The following is a 6,000-nucleotide window of genomic DNA, read 5'->3' on the forward strand; positions in this document are numbered from 1 at the left end:
CTGTTGTTGTGATGGCAGCATGTGATTGTGTAGTGTTGCTGTTGGAGAGTGTGATGCTGTTTAGTGTTTTGTAGAGTTTGCTGGTGTTTGTTTTGTGATCTGGTGTTTGGAGATAAATATTCCAATTAAGTGTTTGCTGTTCTGATATTTTATTGTTAATTTGAATATTGAGTTCTTGTATTTGTTGTACGGTATCTTGTGTATGGGGTGTTGGGGAATATCGTAGTTTGTTTCGTTGACCAATGAGGCCTTAAATTTCTGGTGTGAAATTGGGGTTGTGTCTCTTTCTGTTGCCTCTAGGGATGTGTCTTTTGTCCGCATTTTGAATAATTGCACTGAAAATGTCCACAGCGGTGTTGATGTTTGATGTATGTACTGTTTAATGTTTCGAAGTGTTGCTCTGTTTCAGTTGTGAAGGCCTCCCTGTTGGCTCTCTTATAATTAGTGTATGTGTGTCTGTGGCCAGCTGGGGTGATTCTGGTTTTGGTAGTGATGATGATTGGGAGGTGGTCAGAGCCAAGGGTTTTGACCACTCTCCAGGATGTTGTGGGGACGAGGTTTGGGGAGCAAAAAGTGATGTCTGGGGATGATGGGAGGAAGAGGGCATGGTGTGGGATATGGGTATGTTGATGAAGATTACTGAGTATGAAAAAATTATCTGTTTGGGAGTGTAGTACCAGCCCTCTGTTTGTGTCAGGGTTATTGACATGCCAGGCCGACGTCTTGGCGCTGAAATCACCACCCAGGATAATGTTGGGTATGTTAGTGATGTGGTGTATTTGTGGAGAGTAACTGTGGTACTGTGGGGGACGATTGTTATATTGTTATTTTTTTTGGTATACTGTATGAATACACTGTTTAGTAGAACACTACTACACTTAACTGCATTTAAAATGGAAACAGGGTTGTCATTGATAGTCTTTAGTTAAAGTGTTTGATGCTCTGACCTTATTTTTGTAGCAGTATTCAATTCATTTATAATTATAAATTAATTTTTATGTATAGTCATATTCAGAAAGTTAAACCAGTCAGTGGCGGTGCTGTCAGTACATTGCAATATATGTAACTGGTCATGATTCTTATATTATGTTTACCTGTTTAATCAGTAATATTGTTTGTCTTTGGTTAAAGAGTCTGCCTGCCTGATAAGTATCTGCCTAATTTGTATGCTATTACTCGTACACTTAACTGCATATAAAATGAAAGAATGGTTGGCATTGATATTTTGTTTATATGTGTGATGCTGTGATGCACCTGCCTTACTTTTTTCCCTAGTTTTTGCCTCCCAGTTTTTATTTTTTTTCCTACTTTCTGAAAAATCCAGTTCCTACTTTTTTCCTGCTTTTCACCTGGATCTGCTGGAAAGCCTGCTGTGCAGCAAAGGCGTGAAGAGAGAGAGAGAGAGAGAGAGAGAGAGAGAGAGAGAGAGAGAGCAAATACACATAAACTTGAGTATGATGCTAGTCACGAAGAAGTGCTGTAAGAAGGATAAACAGGCATAGCATTGTTGTTTCCACCCACTGAGTTACGTGGAAATGGGCTACAAAAGTATTAAATAATTGGAGCAATTTAAAGTAACTAATAAAAGGATGAAAACCTAAATCAAATAAATATATTGTACAAAAGGACAAGAATGTGGGCCACTAAAGAAAGAAGAAAAAAAAAATATGGGCTAGAAGGTGAAAGACGTATAGTAAAGGTAGATATAAATAGCCCTTGTGAACCCTTTATATAACAAGGTCATGGGAACACTTCTTAACATGGGAGTATATGGCCTTCTTGCCACGAGGTACAATGACTGCAGTGTTGCAGATCAAGTAGCATTGTTGCAAAACCAGACCCAAACGAAAACGACCGGTGAGCGACCATCGACATCCTTCAAGCCCAGATCTTTGCCTTTGCTTACATTCAAACTGCAGTTACCGTCGCAAGAAAAGACGATCAACCCCCATCAGGTTCACGCCTCTACTACTCCATCATAACAGGCTGCCCTTAATCTCCCTCCCTCAAGAGGCAATGACCGTCGACCCCTCTTCATTGCCTTCAACCTCTCTACCACGGGACGGCCACCTTTATCCTAGTCAGACCCGGGATCATACCAAATCTTGGACCACTGCAATCCATCTTTGCCTGCCAACGACTCGGCTCAAGACCCTGTACCATCAGCCGACACCGATATCGAAGAGTACAGTACATTGCCTCTTCCCCTGCTTCAGCACCACCTGCTCTTACACCAACAGCAGACGAAGACATGAAGCTGTTTCGTGCTTCCTCCCCTGCTTCATTATCACCTGTCCCCCTGCCAACATCTGCTGGAAAAAAGAAGAGACAGAAGAGAGAGAAAGCACACCATGTTCCACCTCCTGCTCGAACTGATGCTAACCGCTCACCTGAGAGGTCGTAGGTCATTTGAGTTCACCGGTAATAGTAAACAAGTGCGCACAAATACTATGCGTTGGTCTGTGAAAAATGAAATAGAAAATTCCTGGAACTCTTATCATTCCTCTTCAAAAGCATAAGAAGTACATGGTCTTTCTGGAGTGGAAAGAAAGATTGAAGTAGAACAAATAGGATTACAGTGTTCGCTTTTTTTGGCTCGGGCAACGCCGGGTACCCCTGCTAGTATAGCATAAATTATGCCTTAAAAAAAAAAAAAAAAAAAAAAACGCATTTTGCAGAGAATTTACAAGGAACTTAATCACTTTATTCTCTAATTACAGTACCTCTCACAGGTATTTATCCTCAAATTAGAGTACCTCTCATAGGTATATTATTTTTATTTTATAGATTTGTTAAGCCCTTTACTACGACGGAGAACTTTCATCTTATTTTTATCACTGGAATTTACCAAGTGACCAGCTGGTATAGCCCCGTTTAGCTCGTTTATTAGCCTACCAGTTAGCTTTTCTAAACTGAAGAAAATCTTTTGGGAATAGGAAGACTTAATTTAAAAAGTCACCTTACTGAATAGATCAACGTATTAATATACTACATCATTCTCCATTAAGAGAGCATACCTTTTTCCTACACTTTAAAGAAAAAAAATGACACTGTAGGAGGAGTGTGATCCACGGAAAGTAAAGTCTACCGTGCATGATGTCTTCAGTTGGAAATGTCACCAGAGAAAGCGTTAAAAGGTTACTGTGTAGACGTAACCACTTTAGAATAAAAATTTCCTGCCATTTACTTGTCCTGCTGTATTTGTTCACTGCTTTTAATTTTCCTCGCGAAGTTTCGGGTCGTCTTGCTGTGTTCATAGCTGACACCAGGACGATGATTTTTGCACCAGTGCATCACTGCTTGACCTTCAGCTTTCACCAGTGTTGGGGCTTGTACTGAATAAAAAGAAAAAAAAAAAAAATCGCTCCCACCTAATCATCGCAATCACTGTATTGATAGCTAAAACAAGTACGAGAATTTCTCCAACCTATTTGGGCCAATGTATCCTATCACTTCGTATACACTATAGCCTAATCATTCCTCCTTGGTCTTCAGCGACAACGTTTCCCAGTGTTGAGGCTTGTACTGAATGGTAAGTGAAAAATCTAAGTATCTATCATTTTCTTGATCTTCATGCGGGGTTTTCACTGTCATTGTTTTGCTCTATGTAATCTTTATTTATTACTTTCTATTCTTACTTTCTCTATTCCAGAGGTTGCTGAATGCATGGCCATCGTTAATATCGTTCCCCAGTCAATTCCTTCTACTGAACTGCAAATAAAGAATGTAAATGAATAATAAACTACGTACAACTGCACGGATCTAGCCAGAATTTTGCCATGGAGGTAGGGATCAAATGAATGTGAAGAATAGATTTCATCAGGCATCCTTTATTTTAAATAATGAGTGTGGTTTGAAATATACTGTTACTGTGTGCTTTTGGAACCGAATTAAAATAAAGACTGTTCATACTGTTTAATTTTTATGGTTCGTGTCAACTTTAGTATTCAATTCCAGCTAAAGCCAGATGATTATATTCAGCTGAGTGAGTCATGGGAGCCTTATGTTTTTATAAATGTCACCCTTAAGCCTCTCATGCGCTATTATGATGCTAGTCCTAAAATTTCTATGGAAAAAGGTGTAAAATGGTAGGATTGTTTCATTCTGCCACTATGTAGCGTGACGTAAACAACAAAATGAAGGGAATCTAGGCTAAGTTAAGATGAAAGAACCGTAGTGTTTTTAGGATGATTGCTAGGACCGTGTTGTATGTCTTATAGGCGACTTCGTAGCACGTCCATCCCATAACACTGCTTAACATTCTTTGTATGCTACTTATGTTGATTTAATATAGATATCAGCTGCATCAGTTATATGCAAGAGGATATTAATGTATAACGTGTAAAATATATCGCAAAGGAACAAGTATTACGAAACCTTCAAAGTCATTTCGAGTACGACCACTAAACCCAGGAGAACATGGCCATTGTGAACCAAGGATGATATGTTAAATAATAATAACAATAATAATAATAATAATAGTAATAATAATGATGATGATAATAATAATAATAATAATAATAATAATAATAATAATCCAGCCAGCCAGCCATTATCCAATCCTACGTTGCACCATGAGAAGCGTAGGAACCCGGGGCTAGGCAAGTTGGTCCTGACATTTAAGATGAGAGTGACCTGCCTCGCTCATCCCTGAGTGGCATTATGTGAGCAATAAGCCCTAATCAACCCTTGGATATAAACCCTCACCGGCTCAATCCGATTAGAGCGCCGTAATTACCCATTAAACCACCAGGCGCCAAAATTTGGTTATATGGTTGTATCAGCTGGCAGGAATCCCGCCACTGTGACCAATATTATGTTTTGGTTTGTATGGATTCCTCAACTGGTCACTATTATCAGCTTATTGAAACCCCATAGCTGATTACCAATTTATATATCAGCTTAGACGTGACCTCTCTGTTCCAAGCAAGGTTATAATGTTGCGCCTGGTCGAAGTCACTTCCGGCTGACACACTCCATCAAAACGTCTTCTCACACACTGGAGATGGTGGGAATCGGTGTAGAATCCTGTTGAAGGAATTTAGAGGTAGCTTATGCAGGTGAACTGAAACAGCATTTTAAAACTCTCTTTATTGGCCACAGAAAGATACAACTGCGACACAGAGAGCTCAGAGTTAATACGTCCCTCTCGTTTGAATGATAAGTGCGTTCTGCTGTTAGCTGGCTGGCATCCCCTCTGGGTGTGACGCTGAGGTCAACATATTTAGAGGTGCCAAACCCCACAAACAACTGGGATTTATACATGAATAAAAGCATCATAACTTTACCATGTACATTATACACCTCAGTAAAGTCGTAGTGATAACATTAAAGTACCAACAAGGTAAATATTTCCCCAAGACTTTAAACATATATACAATTTATATTTCTCTATCGCCTTCCCTTTACCCTAGGTTGTTTTGTTTGGAAAAGGCTGTCTGATTGTGCATCCTATCCCAGGCCACACTTTACAGTGAAGTGGTGTTTGGTTGCTTATCATTCACACTATATTACACATTGTTAATTATGAATAAACAACTTTGTATGTAATACGTAACAATAGTATGAAACTACAACTCGTCATGGGAAACAATGTTGGCACCAGAACATTGCTCGGCCACACCTTTCGACGTCCCCGTCGAAATTGTTGTATTAACTACTGTGTAGCCTAACCAATGTGTAGGGCAGCTAACTATTCAGCCACGTCCACTTGCAGTCCGCGAGTACGGACCCGTGGTTTTAGTGGGTTTCTCATTCGGCCTCGTAGACAGTAGTCTCAAACACAAACACAGGACAAGACCACAACAAGTAGAAGACCAACGCCAGGACCAAAATAGGAAGGAGAAAGGTATGAAGGGAGATAGGATAAATCAGTCTTGTTCAGGTGGGTGAGGAACTGTATCTCTTTGAGCACATGAGACAGCCTGTTCACATTCCAGGTAGAAACATTGAATGAAGGTAAAAAGGGTCGTAACTGGGACGAGAAGTTCACCGACAAGG

Source organism: Coenobita brevimanus, chromosome 34, assembly GCF_032717465.1.
Source record: "Coenobita brevimanus isolate Jiangsu-jjx chromosome 34, ASM3271746v2, whole genome shotgun sequence".
Lineage (NCBI taxonomy): Eukaryota > Metazoa > Arthropoda > Malacostraca > Decapoda > Coenobitidae > Coenobita > Coenobita brevimanus.